At 41.4% G+C, this 23,069-nt stretch overlaps 1 pseudogene; it reads right to left on the reverse strand.

Annotated features, from left to right (window-relative positions):
- Positions 1–20,901: 20,901 nt before the first annotated feature.
- On the reverse strand, positions 20,902–22,252 carry LOC707786 (26S proteasome regulatory subunit 4 pseudogene; annotated as a pseudogene).
- Positions 22,253–23,069: the final 817 nt, after the last annotated feature.

Genomic DNA, 23,069 nt, shown 5'->3' on the forward strand with positions numbered 1-23,069 from the left:
TTCTTCAGTTTCCATGTAGTTGTGCGGTTTTGAGTGAGTTTCTTAATCCTGAGTTCTAATTTGATTGCACTATGGTCTGAGAGACAGTTTGTTGTGATTTCTGTTCTTTTACACTTGCTGAGGAGTGCTTTACTTCCAACTATGTGGTCAATTTTGGAATAAGTGCAATGTGGTGCTGAGAAGAATATATATTCTGTTGATTTGGGGTTGAGAGTTCTGTAGATGTCTATTAGGTTTGCTTGGTGCAGAGCTGAGTTCAAGTCCTGGATATCCTTGTTAACCTTCTGTCTTGTTGATCTATCTAATAGTGACAGTGGGGTGTTAAAGTCTCCCATTATTATTGTATGGGAGTCTAAGTCTCTTTGTAGGTCCCTCAGGACTTGCTTTATGAATCTGGATTCTCCTGTATTGGGTGCATATATATTTAGGATAGTTAGCTCTTGTTGAATTGATACCTTTACCATTATGTAATGGCCTTCTTTGTCTCTTTTGATCTTTGTTGGTTTAAAGTCTGTTTTATCAGAGAATAGGATTGCCACCCCTGCTTTTTTTGGCTTTCCATTTGCTTGTTAGACCTTCCTCCATCCCTTTATTTTGAGCCTATGTGTGTCTCTGCACCTGAGATGGGTCTCCTGAATACAGCACACTGATGGGTCTTGACTCTTTATCCAATGTGCCAGTCTGCATCTTTTAATTGGGGCATTTAGCCCATTTACATTTAAGGTTAATATTGTTATGTGTGAATTTGATCCTGTCATTATGATATTAGCTGGTTATTTTGCTCATTAGTTGATGCGATTTCTTCCTGGCATCAATGGTCTTTACAACTTGGCATGTTTTTGCAGTGGCTGGTACTGGTTGTTCCTTTCCATGTTTAGTGCTTCCTTCAGGGTCTCTTGTAAGGCAGGCCTGGTGGTGATAAAATCTCTCAGCATTTGCTTGTCTGTAAAGTGCTTCCTTCAGGAGCTCTTGTAAGGCAGGCCTGGTGGTGATAAAATCTCTCAGCATTTGCTTGTCTGTAAAGGATTTTATTTCTCCTTCACTTATGAAGCTTAGTTTGGTTAGATATGAAATTCTGGATTGAAATTGTTTTCTTTAAGAACATTAAATATTGGCCCCCATCTCTTCTGCCTTGTAGAGTTTCTGCCAAGAGATCCACTGTTAGTCTGATGGGCTTCCCTTTGTGGGTAACCCGACCTTTCTCTCTGGCTGCCCTTAGCATTTTTTCCTTCATATCAACCTTGGTGAATCTGACAATTATGTGTCTTGGGGTTACTTGTCTCGAGGAGTATCTTTGTGGTGTTCTCTGTATTTCTTGAATTTGAATGTTGGCTTGCCTTGCTAGGTTGGGGAAGTTCTCCTGGATAATATCCTGAAGAGTGTTTTCCAGCTTGGTTCCATTCTCCCCATCACTTTCAGATACACCAATTAAACATAGATTTGGTCTTTTCACATAGTTCCACATTTCTTGGAGGCTTTGTTCATTTCTTTTTACTCTTTTCTCTAAACTTCTCTTCTCACTTCATTTAATTAATTTGATCTTCAATCACTGATACCCTTTCTTCCACTTGATAGAATTGGCTACTGAAGCTTGTTTATGTGTCACGTAGTTCTCATGCCATGGTTTACAGCTCCATCAGGTCATTTAAAGTCTTCTCTATACTGTTTATTCTAGTTAGCCCTTGTCTAATCATTTTTCAAGGTTTTTAGCTTCCTTGCGATGGTTTTGAACATCCTCCTTTAGCTTGGAGAAGTTTGTTATTACCAGCTTTCTGAAGCCTACTTTTGTCAACTCGTCAAAGTCATTCTCTATCCTGCATTGTTCCAGTGCTGGCAAGGAGCTGCAATCCTTTGGAGGAGAAGAGTTGCTCTGTTTTTTAGAATTTTCAGCTTTTCTGCTCTGGTTTCTCCCCATGTTTGTGGTTTTTATCTACCTTTTGTCTTTGATGATGGTGACCCACAGATGGAGTTTTGGTTTGAATGTCCTTTTTGTTGATGTTGATTCTTTTCCTTTCTGTTTGTTAGTCTTCCTTCTAGCAGTCAGGTCCCTCAGCTGCAGGTCGGTTGGAGTTTGTTGGAGGTCCACTCCAGACCTTGTTTCCCTGGGTATCACCAGTGGAGGCTGCAGAACAGCAAATATTGCAGAACAGCAAATATTGCTGCCTGATCCTTCCTCTGGAAGCCTCGTCTCAGAGGAGCACCCAGCTGTATGAGGTGTCAGTCAGCCCCTACTGGGAGATGTCTCCACATTAGGCTACATGGGGGTCAGGGACCCACTTGAGGAGGCAGTCTGCCCGTTCTCAGAGCTCAGACATTGTGCTGGGAGAACCACTTCTCTCTTCAGAGCTGTCAGACAGGGACATTTAAGTCTGCAGAAGTTTGTGCTGCCTTTGGTTCAGCTATACCCTGCCCCCATAGGTGGAATCTACAGAGGCAGGCAGGCCTAGTTGAGCTGCGGTGGCCTCCACCCAGTTCAAGCTTCCAGCAGCTTTGTTTACCTATTCAAGCCTCAGCAATGGTGGATGCCCCTCCCCCAGCCAGGCTTGCCACCTTGCAGTTCAATCACAGACTAGCAGTGAGCAAGGCTCTGTGGGCATGGGTCCCGCTGAGCCAGGCACAGATATAATCTCCTGGTATGCCATTTGCTAGGACTGTAGGAAAAGCACAGTGTTTAGGTGGCAGTGTCCTGATTTTCCCAGTACAGTCTATCATGGCTTCCCTTGACTAGGAAAGGGAAATCTCCTGACCCCTTGCACTTCCCAGGTGAGGTGATGCCCTGCCCTGCTTTGGCTTGCCCTCTGTGGGCTGCACCCACTTTCCGACCAGTCCCAATGAGAAGAACCAGGTACCTCAGTTGGAAATGCAGAAATCACCCATCTTCTGTGTCAATCACACCGGGAGCTGCAGACTGGAGCTGTTGTTATTCAGCCGTCTTGGATAGTCCACATATTGATCATTTTCATATCCTCTTTTGTGGAGTGCTTGTTCAGGATTCTGGCTTAACATTAAAAATTGTGTTGTATATCTTTCTCTTATCAATTTATATAATTTTTATACAATAATATAGTCTAGATATAAATTCTTTGCCATATGTGTGTATGTATGCAAATGTCTGCATGACAGTCTGAGGTTTGCTTTTTCCATTCTCTTAACCATGTCATTCATTGAACAGAATTTCTTTATTTTAATTAAATCCATGTGTTCTGTTTAAGAAACTGTGGCCTAATCTGAGGTCCTGAAGAAATTTACTGCATTTTCTTCTAGAATTTTTATTGTTTTACTTTTTGCCTTTAGGTATATGATCCACCTTGAATTAATTTTTGTGTATAATGTGAGGTAAGGGACCAAGATTCTTTTTTTCCCATATGAATATACACTTGAGCCACCACCATTTATTGAAAAGTTAATTCTTTCTCCACTGAGTTTCTGCGATGTCTTTATCATAAATCAGATTTATCATAAATCCTATGGATGTGGGTCTGTTTCTGAAGTCTAATTTTCTCCATTATCTGTTATCTATTCTTGTTCTAGTACCATACTGTTTTAATTCCTCTAGCTTTGATACCAGGTTTTGTCTTTTTTCTTCAATATTGCCTTAGTTTTTCAGAGTTCTTTTTATTTCCATATAAATTTTACAAATAGCTTATCAGTTTCTACCAAAAAAAGATAGGATTTTTATTGGGATTGCATTGAATTTATATATCCATTTGGAAAAAATTGATATCTTAAGAATGTTGCATCTTTGAATTCCATATTCATGATTTTAACAGTCATTTACTTAGATCTTTTACTTCTCTCAGCAACTATCTGTAGTTTTCATCATAGAGATCTTATACATCTTCCATCAGATTTATTATACATAATTGATGTTTTTGGTGCTTTAAAAATGTTACCAATTGTTTGTCTCTTTTTAAAAATAGATTCATTTCCCCATTAAAATTATCTAAACTTTCTTCCATTTTGTCTATCATTTTCTCCATTCTCTTGAACACATTAATCATAGTTGTTTAAAACTCCCTGTCAGTTAATGTCAACATCTGAATCACCTATAACTCTGTTTACTATAAATAAATTTCCACTTGGATTTCATTAATTTGGTTCAAAGCCTGGACAGTTCAAAGCCTGGAACATTCGCCAACATTTTCGTATCTTGGAAAGGCTTTAATTATGACCTCTGCCTCTCTAGTGTTGAAATCTCTGATCAGATCTTCAACTATCCTCCCTCCTCCCTTCCCTTCCTTCTTTCCCTCCCTCCTTCCCTTCCTTCTCTCTCTCCCTCCTTCCCTTCCCCCTCTCTCTTTCTCTTTCTTTCTTCTCTCTTTCTCTCCTTTCTTTCTTCTTTTTTTCTTTTCTCTCTCTTCTCCCCTCCCTCTCTCCCTCCCTTCCTTTCTTCCTTCTTTCCCTCTCTCCCTCCTCCCTCCCTTCCTCCCCCCTCTCTTTCTTTCTCTCTTTCTCTCTGTTTCTTTATTTCTTGCTTCATATTTTGTGTGCCAGCTTAGCAATCCATCAACATCAGGGAAACAAGTTTGCAGAATTGTAGGCACCTTTGTTTTTTTTCTTCTTCAGGACTTTCCCAAGTTCTAGTTGCTTTGGCAGCTGCAAATTCTTACTTCTACTTTCTCAGCCCACTAAGACCGTTGTATTTGTATATCCCTATTCTGCAGTGTGTACATGTCCTCAGGAGAATATCTGGAATGTATGTGGACCTCATGCCGTAGAGTTTTCTTTAAATCTTGCTTGCGCTTGGTGTCTCCAATGCCTTCAGACAATTGCTTTATGTATTTTGTGCAACATTTATAGTTATTTTTGAAGAAAGGGCTAGATGATGCAAGCATTTTTTCATATCTGGAGTCCTAAATCTTCTCAGTATCTAGCCTTAAAGTATTTTCTGTGTTGAGCTGTCTGTTATCTTCAGTAAGTCTTCTAAACTTAATGGCTTCCTTTTCATAGTTTCTGTGGGGAATTAAAAGAAAAATGACTGTTTCATGTTTAGGCTGGCACAGGGTGAACAGAAGAGATCAGTCATAGAAGATGAGATATGAGGGGAGAAAAATGCAACAAAAGCAAAAAATCAAAGCAAGCACCGCCTGGGAGAAATGCACAGATTACTGGGAGCTGGTGCATTGCCAGTGCACATGGAATGAGAACTATTTAGTGAGAATTTTTCTTTCCTACTCATATGTTTCTTCCTCTAAAGAGAGCCCATTTATCACAACTCTGGGTCTCTCTCTGTTTCTTTACTCACTGTGTCTCTGGGGAGGTGGAATGACTCATTTGTTTGAGAAATATGGGAAGAATAGTGGTGTATGTTTAGCTCAACTCTGTCCTCATACTGCCCACAGAAAACAGGAATTCTCCTTCCTTTTACTTATTGTCAGTAATAAGGCTGGCAGTTTTGGGTAGACCCCTTCCACGTGGCAAAGTCTCTTTGAATCTGACACTGGGACAGGGTGTCTTAGTCTTGATCTCCTGGAAAACAAAACCTAAGGGAAAGATCTGACAGTTGGTTTAAGAGGTGCAAGCCGGGGGTGTGAAAATGTTGAAAACAAATAGAAGTTAATTAAGGAAAGAGGAAGCTATGGGGTGTGATGCAGGATGCTGGCTTCAACTTCCCAATGAGCTGTAAAGAGATATAGGGCATCTGTCTTCATTTGGCACATGTGACTTTTTTGGAGAGTGTATTTGTGTGTATTTCATTTTTTCTTTTTGAGACAGAGTCTCACTCTGCCATCCAGTGCAGTGGTGCGATCTCGGCTCACTGCAACCTTCCATCTCCTGGGTTCAAGCAATTCTCGTGCCTCAGCCTCCCAAGTAGCTGGGATTACAGGTGTGGGCCACCACACCTGGCTAATTTTTGTATTTTTAGTAGAGACAGGGTTTCACTATGTTGGCCAGGCTGGTCTGGAATGCCTGACCTCAGGTGATCCGCCAGCCTCAGCCTCCCAAAGTGCTGGATTATAGACATAAGCCACCATGCCCTGCCTTTTTTGGAGAGCTTTTAAAGAGAAATCACAGTATGGATGGATGAAAGGAAGGACATATGTCTGCCTGATTCTCTTTCTCCCACCTGAGTACTAACCAGGCCCCACCCTGCTTAGCCTCTGAGAGCAGGTGAGATTGGGCTTGTTCAGGTTGGTATAGCCAGACTCTGATTCTCTTTCATTTCCTGTTTCCCAGTGGTCAAGATTTACTCCATGGAGAGCTAAGGCCCCTTACATTTCTGGGTGGCATCATCTAGCCCTTTCTCAGCTGCACAGGTGCCATGTCCCACTGTGTAGCATTTCATCTGTGACAGTGGGAATGAGGCACCAACTAAGAGAAGACAGCAATGGAGAGAATCTTGAAAAAGGGCAAGGTTTATGTCCAACATAGAGACTGGAGATGTTTTCACTTTAATCTTCCCAGACTTGTGGACAGTACCTGGAGTATGTGGATCATTCATATGAATGGCTTTCAGATTATACCAGGTAATGCTTTCTTTGTCCCAACAGTGTGACTGTCACGGGGGAAGCTTCCAGCCCCATGGGAAGCCAGCAGTGGCAATAGTTTGGGGAAGGCTGTTCTTTCAGCATTCCTCAAATCAGTGAACTTAGTGTAGGGATGGTTTGGGATGTGTTCTTGGGTTGAGGGTTTGGCCTCAGTGAAATTTAAACAATAGATTCCTGTAACATAAAGAGTAAAATTATAACATTATAGAATGTTATATATAGCTGAAAGGGATCTTACTCTTCCCATTCTTTTCTGAATGATTTTGTGAAGAGCCTCAGAAAATCTCGTTTTCTTTCTTCTCTCCTTCTTCCTTCCCATTCTTACAAAGCAGATCTTCTTACCTTTATCTTACCTTTAGGTAAGAAGCCTATCACTCAAACACCGTCCCATGTCCCAGTAAACACAGACAGAGCTCCCGAAGGAGATAACCTTTCAGAAAATTGCTCCTCCTAGAGTATTCCTTGTTTGGGTGCAAGGTGTGAGGAGCGCTATTGTATGAATACACAATGTGCCCAGCCTCTCTCCATTGAGGCCCATCACCATCTTTCTGCTGGTTGGAGATTATCACTGGCAACTCCCTCAGAGGAACCTGCAACCGTATCTTCCCACTCTCCTCCCTCCATGAAAGCCGAAGGAGGATTGCCCATTACTGACCACCTGCTGGCATGCATTGATGAAACTTCAGGTCACAGAGCTGCTGCCATGGAGGTGAGAATTGGGTTGGGTGGGTTAGAGCAAGTTTCAGGGTGGCAAGGCATAAAAGCAGATGGCCTCCCCTAACTGGAGGGTTTGTGCCTGTTTTGCAGCTTATAGAGATCTTTTGGGAAATGGATGTGAAGGGCTCTGGAATGTTCCTGCCTGTGGCATTCCAGGGTGAGTTCTTGTGTGTTCATGTGGAAGTCCTGAATATTCTGTTGTTATCTTTCCACATAAAAACGTTATGCTGTACCCTCTACAATCTGTGTTCTAGTCAGTGCTAGACTTATCTACAAAAGTGTGGGCAGAGAAAATGAGGTGAGGGTCTCTGAGAGACTGGCATTGAAAACGGGCTCTAGAGTTCTGTGGGAAGAGAGGAGGGATGGATGGGAGGCGAACTAATTTCCCAAGGCTGGAGCCTGTCTTAACATCTCCTTGGGGAACTCAACTTCTACCAAAGTTTAAAGTGGCAGAGTTTGAAGACAGTACAGGCTCCAGGCCCAAAGTCTGTGGGTGAAACCTTAAATCTATCCCTCATCAGAGGGAAGCAGAAAGACGCTTCAAGTATGTAAACCCTGCCACTCAAGAGGTAGCGTCTAAGTGGGAGAAGAAGAAACATCATCATATGTTGGTCTAGAACAGAGATTCTCAAGTGTTTGGGTCTCAAGACTCCTTCATTCTCTTACAAGTGATCGAGGACCAAAAGGAACTTTGGTATATGTGAGTTATATCAACCTATAGTTACTATACTTGAAATAAAACCTGAGGACTTAAAAAAGTATATTAATTAAAAAAAACTACAATAATAAACCCAATACCAATTAACATAAATACCACACATTTATGAAAATGACTTATTTGCCAAGACAAAAAATTAGGAAAGAATGACACTGACGTATGTTTCTACAAAACGTTTGCGAATCTCTTTGATACCTGGCAAATCTCTTTCTGAGAAATGCTTTCTATCAGAAGACAGCTGGATTCTCATATCTGTTTCTGCACTTAGTCTGTTTGATATCACACATCATGTAGCCTCTGGAGAGCACTAATGCACACTTGAGAGAATGAGATGGAAAAGGCGAAGGATGCCTCAGTGTTATCATGAAAACTAGTTTTGACCTGAAAGAGACTTTGAGTTTCCAAACCACACTTTGAGAATACCCAGTCAAGAATTTTCTGGTGAAAATTATTTATTTACTTTTCTTTTAAAAACAAGGGATTTTTAATATCCATGAAAAGATGACTATTGATTCTTATTTCCAGTAGAGAAAGTCTTAATGGTTAAAAAATTTGTAGTTTAGTGAAAATTGTTTCTGGGGAAATATATTTGCTTCCATATTTTTTCCTGCAGCTTTCAATCGTGCTGGGAAGTACACTTCTACTTAGATGCTCTTTGCTTTGTGACAGAGAAACTCATATTTCTGATTTTTTCTTTATCTGAGGTTTTTCATTCCTGTGATCTCAGGCCTGCCATGAACCATGGGACTTGGGCCGGGGCTGCGGATGGGGTGAGAGGGTGGGAAGGTTAAGAGCAGTATCTTCCATTTGCTGAGTGTGTGACCTTCACTGATTTACTTAGTGAATCCAGAAAGAAGCTTTTTATTGGAAGTAGCCAAAACAAACAAACAAACAAACAAAACAAAAAAACCCAGCCTGAAAGCCTTAAACAAGAAGAACAATGTATTTTCTCATATATCATGAAGTCTGAGGTAGAATTTCATTAGAGTTGGTTAATTCAATGGCCCAATAAGGAAGAACCCATCTTATTACTCTGCCATCTTCAACATACCAGTAGTATCTGTAGCTACTCTTCTTGGTACCCTGAGTCACATCTGGACACAACATCTGTTGGAAGAAACAGGAACTCTTCTTCCCATGTGTCTCTTTATTATCTAGTAATCCTTTGCTAGAAGCCCCCCGCCCCTCCACTAGCAGACCTCATCTCATGAATTATTGAACTTAACTAGGTCACTTGTTCCCACCTAAGCCAAACCCCAGCAATTGAAAGTGGGTTTCTGTGATGGGCCTCCCTAATTTGTATGCATGCCAGTGCCACTTGGGGAGGGGTGGACATTTGAAAAAAATTTGAGGTTGGTCAATGAGGAGGGAGTGTATTGGGTAGAAAATCACTCACGTCTGCTACACTTAAGTTTGCTGAACCTCATTTTCCTTATCTGCAACATGGAGTAAGAATAGTATCTGCCTATACGGTACATGATGCTAGCTATTATTAACAGTTGTCATTACTATTAAGCTCCTGGATAGTGTCACGAGAGGCAGTTGATTAAGGAAAATTGCTCCAAAACTTGCTTTTTGAAATCTTTGAGTACCACATACATATATGTAGGAATGGATGGGAAATCCCACCAAAGTTTATATAGTCAAATTGGCAGAATAGCCTCTCTTCTATAGATCTCCTCCTCTATTGATAATACCTTAGATCACAGATTGATAATACCTTTTATTTTTTGACCTCATGTCTTGGATGAGTTGAAGCTGGATTGGTCCTGGCTTATATAAATCTGAGAAAGGGATTCGGGACAAAGTTTTGTTTTGCTTTTCTCACAAAAACGTTCTGCATTACACATATATGAGCTGAGCTGACTGCAGGGTGCTCAATGCAGGGAAAGTTCGGATTATTTAAATAAACGACTTTATACTCATATGTTTTTTGACTGTGCCATGCACTACAGTAGGTGCTTTACATATATATGTTTTTCTAATCCTACCAACAAAAATGTATTGGTGCATTCTTCGCATTCATTCATTCAACATATATTTGATTGCCAGTAATCTCATTTTACAGACAATAAAATGGAGGTTTACAGAGGTTGACTCACATGGTCACAGTGATATAGCTGGTAAGTGGCCACACTGGGATCTGTGCTTAGGTCAGCCTGACTTCACTCCATGCAGTCTTCATGCCTTCCTTTCCTGAGAGCTTCCTCTGTGTTCAATTTCACCAGGCTGCACCCGTTAAGAATGGAGGTGGGAGGGAACAGTGACAGGATGTTGGCTCACACTCAGTCAGTGCTTGCCTCCTCCTTGCCAAGAGACTAAAGTGGGGAGAATGACTTTGTTGGCAAACTGTAGACATCAGATGCATCACTTTCTGGTCTCATTCTGAAGGATGGGCAGCTGGCTCTTTTCAGCTACCCCCATGCAAGAAGTGAGAGATGGAATAAATTGCATTTGAATTGGAATTTTACTTATGAAACGTGCCCTCAAATATTTAATACACACTTATCCCAATGACAAATGTTGAGGCACATAGGGAATGTATTGGCACCTACAGTTAACACATCTATTATGTTTGTCTGTACAATCGCCATAAGCTTCCTAATGTGGTACATATGAATTATTTATGTAGCATAGTGCTTGGTGCGTGTGACTTCTCAGTTCATGTTTGTAGAATGCATTAGTGAACAATGATGATCTGGGTTTGAGCTTTGAGTTGGTTATTTCCTGTTTGGGAAGCTTTTAGTAAGTCAGATATTCTCTGAATCTCGGTTTCCTCATCTGTAACATCAATCATGATGATAATTCCTAAGCTCACTTGTTGTGGGAATGAAAGGCATATGAAAAGGACTTGGTATAGTACTTGTCAGAGATGGTTATTATTTTTAGGTGACCAGACCAAAGTTGTAAAATATGTTAGTGTTTGAAACCTCCTGGTTGGGATTATAATATAAAGTGTCTGGGGCTAGAATTTAGCCAGACCCCACTGGTAACATCTCATCTCTGGTTGGAATTTCCTGCCCTCTGCTCAAAGAACATACCTTTGTCACTTCACGTGGAGAATTGTTGAAGTAATTTACTTATTGCTTGTCCTGGCTCCAATGTTGCCTTCTTCACTCCAAATTTCATTCTTTTTTTTTTTTTTTTTTTTGAGAAAGATTCACTTTCTGTTGCCCAGGCTGGAGTGCAGTGGCATGATCTCAGCTCACTGCAACCTTTGCTTCCTGGGTTCAAGTGATTCTCCTGCCCCAGCCTCCCTAGTAGCTGGGACCACAGGTGCCACCACCACACCTGGTGAGTGTTTGTATTTTTAGTAGAAATGCCATGTTGGCCAGACTTGTCTCGAACTCCTGGCCTTAAGTGATCTTCCTGCCTCGACCTCCCAAAGTGCTGGGATTACAGGCATGAGCCACCACACCCGGCCCATTCTTTCTCTTTTTAAACATAATTTTGTCATCTTTCTTCTAGACAACAGATAAACCCCTTTATAACATTTTTCTTGTAAGACATTTACATTTGTTAAGTGGTAAAAAGTTAACAATTTCTTATCTAGATTTATAAAGATTTTTTTAAATTTTCAACTTTTATTTTAGATACAGGGGGTACATCTGCAGGCTTATGACATGGATGGACTGTACCCAGGTCGTGCACGTAGTACCCAATAGGTAGTTTCTCAGCTTGTTCCCTCCCACCCTCTCCCATCTAGTAGTCTGCAGTGTCTGTTGTTCCCATGTTTATGTCTATGTACGTTCAATGTTTAATTCTCACTTTTAAGTGAGAACATGCAGCATTTGATTTTCTGTTCCTGCATTAATTCACTTAGGATTATGGCCTCCAGCTCCATCCATGTTGCTGCAAAGGACATGATTCATTCTTGTTTATGTCTGTGGAATATTTCATGGTATATATGTTCTACATTTTCTTTATTCAGTCCATCATTTATGGACACCTAAGTCGATTCCATGGTTTTGCTATTGTGAGTAGCATGGTGATGAACATATGAGTGCATGTGTCTTTTTGGTATAATAATTTATTTTCCTTTGGGCATATACCTAATAATGGGATTGCTGCGTTGAATGGTAGCTCTGTTTTAAATTCTCTGAGAAGTCGCCAAACTTGCTTTCCACAGTGGGATCTAATTTACATTCCCACCAACAGTGTGTAGGTATTCCCTTTTCTCTGCAGCCTTGCCAGCGTATTTTTTTTTTTTTTTTAAATAATGGTCATTCTGAATGGTGTGAGATGGTGTCTCATGGTGGTTTTGATTTCCATTTCTCTGACGATTAGTGATGATGAACATTTTTGTTGTTGTTGTTTGTTTTTGAGATGGAGTCTCGCTTTGTTGCCTAGGCTGGAATGCAGTGGTGTGATCTCAGCTCACTGCAACCTCCACCTCCCAAGTAGGTGGGTTCAAACGATTCTCCCACCTTAGCTGCCCAAGTAGCTGGGATTACAAGTGTGCCACCACACCCTGCTAATTTTTTTTTTTTTTTGTATTTTTTGTAGAGATGGGGTTCCACCGTGTTGACCAGGCTGGTCTCTAACTCCTGACCTCAAGTGATCCTCCTGCCCAGGCCTCTCAAAGTGCTGGGATGACAGGCATGAGCCATCACACCCAGCCAGATGAGCATTTTTTTCATATGTTTGTTGGCCACTTGCATGTCTTCTTAGAAGTGTCTGTTTAGGTCCTTTGCCCATTTTTTATGAGGTTATTTGGTTTTTGCTTGTTGATTTGTTTAATTTCCTTATAGAGTCTGGATATTAGACCTTTATCAGATGCATAGTTTGCAAATATTTTCTCCCATTCTCTACTGTTTACTCTGTTGATAGTTTCTTTTGCTGTGTAAAAGCTCTTTAGTTTAATTAGATTCCACTTGTCAATTTTGTTTTGGTTTCAATTGTTTTTATTTCCCTCTAATTTCTGAAGGCTTTTTTCAAGGAGGCCCTTCCATAAACCTAACTTCCATCTGCTCTTGTCACCTGACCACCATTATCCACCCACTCACATCCATGCACAAAGGGTGTGCAGTGGCAGCAGGGTAACTCTTGGGACCCCAATGAGCTTTGTGCATTTTCACTTCTCCGCCTGTGTGTGCTCTCCCTCTCCTTCTCCCTCCTTCCTTGGAATGTCTTCTCCATCCTCTCTTTACCCCAAACCACATCCACATCTCCAGGATCCCTCTTCCATGAAGATCTCATCCAGCCCATGCTGATCTCCCCACTTTGAACTCCCTTTGCCCTTATGAGGCATTACAGCTCGCTGGATATTTAAAGGCATGGTCTTTGGTGTCAGACAGCCTGGAATCAAATCCTGGCAAATGATTTAAGCTTTATGTGAGTTGGTTTCCTTATCCCTAAAGTGGCAATAATAATATTACCTACTTAATAAAGTTGTTTTAAGGATTCAACAACATGGTTTATATAAAGCATTTAGCACAGTGTTTGGAACAGAGTAAACACTCAATACACTGTCACTATTACTATCCTGATCAGTATTATCAGTAAAGAGATTACTTGATACTTCTTTATTGCTTGTATTGTATTGTGCCTCATATTCCTAGGTAGATAACTTCTATATTTAGGGATCGTGTCCCATGTTTCTTTGCTGCAACCCTTGCATTCATTGCCTTATACACTCCCTGAACATTTTAAGTACACCACAACTTCTTATTGCTTGATCAGTCTTGTCTAGTATTAAGAAATAAAACCGATCTTCAAGTTAATGTTTAGTAAAGCCACACAGACACTGACTGAGGATGCCATTGCCATGTGCCAAGGATCTTACAAAGCTTTCTGATTAGAGACAGTGGCCCATTCAGAATTCACAGAGTAGCCCGTCTGACTGTAATATACATTTTATTTAATTTTTTGTGACAGGGTCTTGCTGTTGCCCAGGCTGCAGCGCAGTGGTGTGATCTTGGCTAACTGCAGCCTCGACCTCCTGGGCTCAAATGACTCTTGGACCTCAGCCTCTCACGTAGCTGGGACTACAGGCATGCACCACCACACCCATCACACCCGGCTAATTTGTGTAATTTTTTTTTTTTTTTTTGGAGATGGGGTTTTGCCATGTTGTCCAGGCTGGTCTCAAACTCCTGAGCTCAAGTGATTTGCCTGCCTCAGCCCCCCAAAGTGCTAGGGTTATGGATGTTGGCCATTGTGCCCGGTTATAATATACATTTTATTAAAACAAAGAGTTTATTTCCTTTTTAAAATCTATTTTCATTTTTTTACTTTAAGTTCTGGGATACATATGCTGAATGTGCAGGTTTGTTACATAGGTATACACATGTCATGGCGGTTTACTGCACCCATCAACCCATCATCTACATTAGGTATTTCTCCTAATGCTATCCCTCCCCTAGTCCCCTACCCCCGGACAGGCCCCGGTATGTGATGTTCCCCTCCCTGTGTCCATGTGTTCTCACTGTTCAACTCCCACTTATGAGTGAGAACATGCGGTGTTTGGTTTTCTCTTCTTGTGTTACTTTGCTAAGAATGATGGTTTCCTGCTTCATCCATGTCCCTGCAAAGGACATGAATGCATCCTTTTTAATGGCTGCATAGTATTCCATGGTATATATGTGCCACATTTTCTTTATCCAGTGTATCATTGATGGGCATTTGGGTTGGTTCCAAGTCTTTGCTATTGTGAACAGTGCTGCAGTAAACATACATGTGCATGTGTCTTTATAGTAGAATGATTTATAATCTTTTGGGTGTATACCCAGTAATGGGATTGCTGGGTCAAATGGTATTTCTGTTTCTAGATCCTTGAGGAATTGCCATATTGTCTTCCACAATGGTTGAACCAACTTACACTCCCACCAACTGTGTAAAAGTGTGCCTATTTCTCCTCACGCTCTCCGGCATCTGTTGCAAACAGTTTATTTCCTACACAATTTGCTCATTGTCTATAAGACTGGGGGAAAAAAAAGGAGAAAAATGTGACAAGTGACTGAATAATTTCAGTGATGACTAGGTCATTTGTGAAGTTTATCAGCCAACAAAACGTAATAAGGTTGAGTTGGTCCCTAGTCTCCCAAATATCCCCTCTCCGCGGCTCTGGAGGGCTGTGATGTCAACGAGGAATAATGGCTCCCATCCAGGGTTCTGGTTGTTTTCTCCTTCAGTTTTCACAATTCTTAAAAGAAGCACTAACCTGCTTTCTTTCTCTCTGCTGGGGTGGATGTGATTACAAAGCTCTTCTTAGCCCCAGGGAAAGATTATTGTTACCTGTGGTCCTGAGAGATCCGGCTTTATTTCTCAAGCCTTTTGTATGTGTGCTGGGAAACCCTAGGTTTAAATGTCTCTTCTCTAGAGAGCTGGGCGATCTTTCACCACCACAAAGTGGCCCAACCTCACACTCTGTCTGAGGGTTACTCTGGAGTCCCTCTGCTGGCCATGAGAAACAAGAGCAGAAAGCAATTCTTTAGAATAAGAAACCCAGAATTTTATGTTTGAAAGTGATACGTAGAGAGGCAAGACTATTCCTGCTCAGCAAAAGGAAGTTACACTCAGGTTATGATCTAAAGTGGTGAGACTAGACGCAAAATCAAAATTAATTTAATACAGGGTACTGGAAAAAAATAACTCCTTTGAGGAATACCTGGAATGTACAACTAATGTTTTGTTTTTAGAACAAGGCTGGAAATCAGTGGAGATTGCTGAGATTGGAGCAAACCCATTGGAAGGCATGCTCCTTACCCACACATACTCTGCCTTTCCCTCAGCTTGCTTTGGTCTGGTCTAATTCATGAGTCAGATTACCAAGGTATCATACAAATAGAGAGACGCCATACAGATACCAAAGTGAACCGATGGAATCAGACACTTGCGTGTGAGCAACGGATGCAGCTCTCTAATTATGGACTGGGCTTCGTGGTCCATTGGCCCTGGGTTTCATTAACTGCCCAGGCTCCCTCCAGAGACTCAGGGCATGTTTTGTTGCTGTGGGTGGTGCTCCTGCTCTACCAAAGGGACCACAAGACAGCATGCACTTCAGATGATGACACAGAATAGGTGGTGAAGGACTTCTTCTACAAAAAGAAGCGGTTCCTGGTGTTTGTCACCAAAAGGACAAGAAAAAGAGAAATGAAAATCAACTACATATGCAACAACGTCATATCTTCTCTTGACTCATTTTCTGATCAAACAAAAATGAAAATAAAATCCATGCACTATACAGTGACTTAGAAATATCTACCAGCCCAGAGGAGAAGTAGATAAAGAGTGAAAATATCTCAAAGGAGATGGATGATAAATGGATGGCATTTGGTGGAAAGTCCTGACAATACATCGAAGGAGAAACTGGTCACCTGTGGTTAGGAAAGGGCAATGTACTGAGGGGCCTTGGCCATCCCTGAGATGCAATGCATCACAGCAGCCAGTGGGGGTCAGAGGTGCTCCATGGCTTAGGGTGCCTTTAACCCTCAGCCTGCAAATCCTGCTCACAGGAGACCAGCTGGACCTCCTTTGGAGCTGGCACTTCCCTTCAGGCAGAGCAGAACTGTGAAAACATAGGAGGTGGTTGATCCCATATGCTTTACCGCAAGCTCAGTTTTGACTTCAAGACAGTTCGCTGATTTTATTTTTTCTTTCACTTATTCTCTTCCCGTTTCTCTTGTTCCCAGCAAGAACCTCTCTGTTGATCATGGATACAGGACAGCCATCTCTCTGAATTAAGCATGTGAGCACCTGAAATCAAGGACTATGGCCTGTTTCCTGAACCCTTATCTCTCTAGTGTACAGAACTTTTTTTTAAGTCACTGGCAGTTCGGAGACAATGCTTAAGTGGGTGGGTGGGTCTGGTGGGTTTATAGGTACACACGGCTGGAGGTGGCTCACACAAGCTCATGAGAGCCAGTTGTGTAATCTCTTCCTCGCCCCCAGTGAAGTGATGTCGTGTTGGAAGCTTGACGCTGGCCACTGTGGGAGTATTTATGCTACAAAAATGGCCATTTACTGCAAATCAGGACTACCCTTCTCCCCGCAGCACTCCAGAAAGCTGGTTGTTAAATACAGTGAGTACACCAGTGGCCCCAGGGCAGGTTTAAGAGTCAGAGAAGGTATAAATAGCTGATCAGGCCTGGTAGCTCATGCCTGTAATCCCAACAGTTTGGAAGGGTGAGGCGGGAGGATCTCTTGAGCCCAGGAGTTTGAGACTAGTCTGGGCAACATAGTGGGACCCCGTCTCTACAAAAAAATAAAAAAAAATTGGCTGGGTGTGGTGGCACACACCGGCTGCTTGGGAGGCTGAGGCAAGAAGATCACTTGAGCCCTTAAGGTTGCAGTGAGCCATGATTGCGCCACTGCACTCCAGCCTGAGTGACAGAGCAAGACCCTGTCTCAAAAAGAAAAAAAAAAAAATTACTTAGCACCATGTATGTTCATGTTCAGGCCACAATGCATCTAGTGAAAAGAAAAAGGAGCAGAGTATGATTAGCTGAGAGGATCTTCCAGTATGAACCATTCCAGACACTATAATCAACAATCCTGTAAAGATGCCTTTCCTATTAAGGGCAAGCAAGAAATTAAATAAAATTTTTGTTTGTAATTTTTAACAGTTGAACTGCAATGCTAAGTGGCTCCTGAAGCCATGCGCCCCCTTTTTCCTTTCAATTTTGAGCATTAGGAAAAATGTGAGCTTCCTTAGAAAGTTTATAACATCAGATTTATCATTTTTATGAAGCAAAAATCCAGAATAAAAACAGTGGCCACCAGGAACCATTGAACAATACGTGTTTGCTCATGTCATGTTCATGTGCAACTCATGGATTTAAAGGCATAAAGTTAGCTTTTCTTAGAGAAAACACTCTATCACATTCATGGACTAACTTTCACTCTGGCCAGTCTATCAAAATTACTGGAAGACACACACATTCAAGGAGTTTGCTGTGTTATAACATTTGCAACACTTTCTGCAAAGGAAATAGGTTTAAGTCATTAGATCACAATATGTATTTTTATCATTAATGAAATGTTTTCAAATAGATTATCGGCTGCATGGGGTTTCTGGCCATGCAAGGAAGATGGCTAAATGGGGGTGGTAGCTCTCTGGGCTTGGAAGATGGAGTAAAAGCAGTGAGCAGGAGGGCTGAGGAAATAAGTCATTGTAATGAGGCAGTGGGAGCCAGGTGTCTCACTGCAAGAAAAGACAGTAATAAATATAGAAAAGGAGAAAGCTAGAATGAATCCTGTAGTCTATGGGATTAGGATGAGAAGTTTTGGTGTAAATTTAGAATTTGCACTATGTGGGGTTAAAGAAATAAAACATTGATATACATTTCTATGATTGTGTGCATATACTTTAATATCTTCTGGCCATGCACACATGTACATGCACACATGTACACAAATACATATGTTTCCTAGCTTTATACCGGAGAGAGCTTGGGAGTAGTGAAATCCAATAACAAAGATCCTATTTAGAATTTAGTTTCTAAATATTATACTATTTTCCATGAATATGGACCAGAATTCCTTGGAGAAATGGCCAATCTCACAGGTGGACCAGGAAAAATATGCCAAGTTTAGAACATCTTGTTGCTCCAGAAGGTAAGAAAGTAATCAAATAATGATGGCAACATAGAGGACATGGGACAGCTGGAAGGGGGGCCAGCTGGTCCAATCTGGGATGATTTGTGTGTCCAAGTAACCACAGTATTAGATTATTTCCCATTGATTAAAATAGATATCCATGAGTCTATCCTGATATAATAAGCAAATGAACACATAAATGGAAAGAGAATGCTCTTTCCTACAGTAGAATGCCAGCTAATGAATGTTGAAAAAATTCAGGACTTAGAGCAATTTGAGAACCATAGTAATTATTTTAAGCAAAATGTATGAATAGATTTGAAAACTGGAGGGTGAAAGTTGAGTACAGAATGGGATATTTACACAGTCTAGGAGTATCTCTCCAGGAAACACTTGTTGACTGCAAAGTAAAAAAAGGTAATTGGTGGCAACTGGGAGATACAGTGTTTCTTTTTGGAGTGATGAAGACATAGTAGAATTAGATCATGGTAATGGTTGCACAACATTATGAATTTATTACTAACCACTGAATTGTATGCTTTCAAACAGTGAATTTTATGTTTTATGAACTTATCTTAAAAAATAAAATTAATTTGACAAAGCAGTTACCCGCTCTAGGCCTGGGGAAGCAACCATCAAGAGGTAGAGTTAGCAGAACCAAGTGGCTCAGAGGGGGACCCGCTGACTGAGCTCAACCCCCTAGAGATGGGCATCGCCTGGCTCTTGCTAGTGCCTGCGACAGAGAATGGGAGGCTGGTTCTGGGGCTGCTGAAAGCTGGCACCAACTATGCTGCTGGAGCAATACTGCTGCTGGAGAGACACCCCCAGAAAGTGCAAAAACCAGGAAGGAGGGTCCCTTTCCTTCCTCCCACCCTCCAGTCACACTCTAAGGCTCCTGCTGGCAGCATCTAAGGGAGAACGCCCCAGATGGCTTACCATATCCGAGAGCAGAGTATAGAAAGGTGGGCTTGGATCCAAGAGGCAATAGATACATAACCAACACATAGAGAACAATGGAGAATTAACAACTCATACAATGGGGGGAGAGGATTCTTTTCTCATATAATTTTGTTCTTCTTAAAAAGAATGATTTGTTAGATCTTAAACTACATGTTGCTTAATTTTAGAAGAACTTACAGAAATACTTTTATAAATCAGAAAAAAATCTTATTCCTTTATATATGCTAATTCTACATCTGAAAACATTCTTCAGCTCTTACATTGCTCCCACCTCCTTGACCCCTACATATAACAGAGAGAATTCTGCATCCTAATATGCACACGCATTCCCACTTGGGTGCCTTTGCTCTGGGTGCCTTCCCACTCAGAGGTCCTTCTTTCCTCTTCTCTGCTTGAGTTCTATTCTCCTTCCATCATGAAGCCTTTTCTATGCATTTCAGTTAATAGTGACATTTTCTCTCCTGCTTCTGAATCCTCATGGGACAAATTTCCAGGTTATGCTTGGACACACATTGCCTTGAGTAACTAGCCAAGTTTTCGTAGATATGTGCTCATGTCTATTTATTACATGGATGTTTCCTGACGTGCCCAGACAGTGTGAAGCCTCAATGAATATTCGTTCATGACTGAGCCTCTATGGACATTTGAGAATAGCTTTAAAGTGAATAACTGTATAATAATTTTATGGAAAATATTTAAATTTTCCAGGAAAAGGGATGATTAGCTGACAACACCACCTCTGTTTCTGTCCCCATTATTTCTATAAGTCACCCACTTTTGCATGAGCCAGAGTTGATACTCTTATTAAATGCTTGGTGTTTGGAAAAGTTTGTGAGGCCAACATTTGCCTTAAGTACTGGTCAGACAAAGCTGAACCTGATGAGAGAGAAGGGGTCATCAGATTGCACATACTTAAAAAGTAAAGAAACTCTAGGTAAGCCTGCCTCCCACTCAGGCTTAGAGAATTGGCATCAAGGTGCTCAAATAGACCCAGCACAGAGACTGGTGATGCTTTCAGGTTTGGTTCTGTTTGCTGCTCTTATAAATTCATTTTGTGCCCAAGTGGATTGCTCTCTCAGATGAAACCTCAGAAAGGTAAAAAAATCCTTCTCAAGTCAAAGTTTCATCCTCCTTTGAAATCTCTGAACCCATTAACTCGGGATATTAACCAGCACTTTCATGTTACCCACCTGACACCACCTCTTGTTTAGCATCAACCCCTTTTTTTTTTTTTTTTTTTTTTTTTTTTTTTTTTTTTGGTGAAACAGCATGCTATATTTGGAAGCAGAGTGTTGCACAGTGACCAACAGACAAAGGCTACTCACTGGGCACTTACACATCGTACTCCGAAATACACACAGGATGTTTTGCTAATAAAAATCAATGGGAACAGGGATTCCTCTGGACAACTCCCCCAGCCTCATCCCTTTCAGGGATTGAGAAAGCTCCCAACCATTTTCTGATGGCAGCGGTGGTTCACTAGAGATAGAATCCCTCAGGGATGCCTTCCTGTTTCTTATAAAGAACAATTTTCTTTGGATTTTTTGAAGTCTTCATTTGTTATTTTCATTCTATGTTCCCTTATGGCCATCAGACCAACTTCTGTACAGATTGCCTTGATGTCAGCACCAGAGAGGTCATCTTTAGCCATGATCAAGTCATCCAGGGTTATGTCATCGGCCAGTGGCATCCTGCTTGTGTGAATCTGAAAGATGTGCTTCTTAGTCTTTTCATCAGGCAGGTGGAACTCGATCTTCTTGTCAATGCGACCTGGTCTGATAAGTCCTGGATCCAAAGTTTCTATTTGTTTTGTGGCCATGATAACTTTCACATCTTCCCTAGATTCAAATCTACCCAACTGGTTCAACAGTTCCAGTTCCAACATTGTTTGCTAAATTTCTCTCTCACCACCAGAATTGGAGTCACATCTTTTTGTCCCACTGGCTTCAACTGGGACATTGGATGGTCCCCAAAATGATGGATGGTGCATATTCTTCAGCAGCTTGAAACATTTCCCGTACGAGTTTGGGCCCATCACCTCCGAATAAGTTCAGAGCCAACCACTCTCAAGAAAGAGGCTGAGGTTTGGTTTGCTACTGCTTTGGCTAACAAGGTTTTACCTGTGCCAGGTGGACCACAGACAATGACCCCTTTAAGAGGCTTTATACCCATCTCTTCATAATATTCAGGATGAATGAGAGGAAGCTCCATAGATTCCTTAATTTCCTGAATTTGGTTGTCCAACACCCCAGTATTGGCATAGGTCTCCTGGGGGGCTCCACCTTCATCATTGTGACCAGGGGATCCATGTCATCCATCAGCAGCCCTATCACGACATGTACCTTGTGTCTGAGTGGAGCCGAGTAGCCAGGTTCCAGCAGATCCTTGTCTACAAATGAAAGAATGCTGACATAGTGTTCTGAGCCCACAGATGTAGATACGATGGCATGATTGTCATCGATTATCTCTTCCAAGGTTCCTACTGACATCGGGGTCCCCCTCAGATCATCCACTTTTGATCTTTCCTCTTCTTGCTTTTCTTCTAATGGTTTTGTTTGTTCCTGATTTCTAATGAATTCTTCCTCCATGAGAAGATAGTCTAATTCTCTCTAACTTCAGTAATTTTAACCAACACTGAGTATGAAGTGTCACCAGTGGCAGTTTACTAGCAGCATCTTGTCCTTTTGTTTTTTTCTTCTTTTTCCCCCACTCTAGTTGGTACAGGAGGTTAGTACTTATTTTTCTTGTCCTTGTCATCCTTCTTGCCACATCCAGGACCATGACCACCACCCTGACTTTGACCCATCTTGTCTTGGCCACTTGAGCTGCCACTGCCAGAAGTTCCTCCACCCCAACTATTATTTCTAAGTCCTTATTTTTTTATGTGTATTTTCTCTTAGGGATACTCACACTGGAAGGCTACCAACTTATATGTTTTCAAGATAATAAACAGGTACTACATAAATGAATGAAGGGGCTTGGTGTAAGACACTGGGGAGGGTAAAATACACAGAATGTCAACTCTTGATGGGTGTTAAGGAGAAAAGTAAAGCAGGGAAAGGTGTTGGGATGCATATGTGTGAGACAGAGTAGCTGTGATTGTCAGGTTCCTGTGTCAGCGTGGTTAGGCTATAGTACCCAGTGCCTAATCAAATACTAACCTAGGTGCTGCTGTGACGGTATTTGGGGATGCGATGAACATTCACAAATAGTAGACTATAAGTAAATCTGATTATCTTTCATAATGTGATTGGGCCTCACCTCATCCGTGGAAGACCTTAAGAGCAAAAATTGAGGTTTCCCAGAGAAGAAGAAATTCTGCCCTGAGACTAAAGCATCAACTCCTACCTATTCCAGCTGCTGGCCTTCCCTGCAGACTTCAGACTTGCTGGGCTCCACAATGCCATTAGCCAATTCCTTGAAACAGATCCTAGTGTATATGCATGTATCTATTCACATATATGTACACAAACACATATACACATTCACATCCTATTGGTTCTGTTTCTCTGGGAAATCCTGACTGATCCAGGCTCAATTTTGGATTCAGAAGCTTTTGGACATTCAACTTGCTAATTTCAAGTCTTTGCTCAAACGTCACATTCTCAGAGATGCCTATTCCAATCATTCTGTTGAGTATGAAGAAT

This window comes from Macaca mulatta, chromosome 6, assembly GCF_049350105.2.
Source record: "Macaca mulatta isolate MMU2019108-1 chromosome 6, T2T-MMU8v2.0, whole genome shotgun sequence".
In the NCBI taxonomy this organism is placed as follows: Eukaryota; Metazoa; Chordata; class Mammalia; order Primates; family Cercopithecidae; genus Macaca; species Macaca mulatta.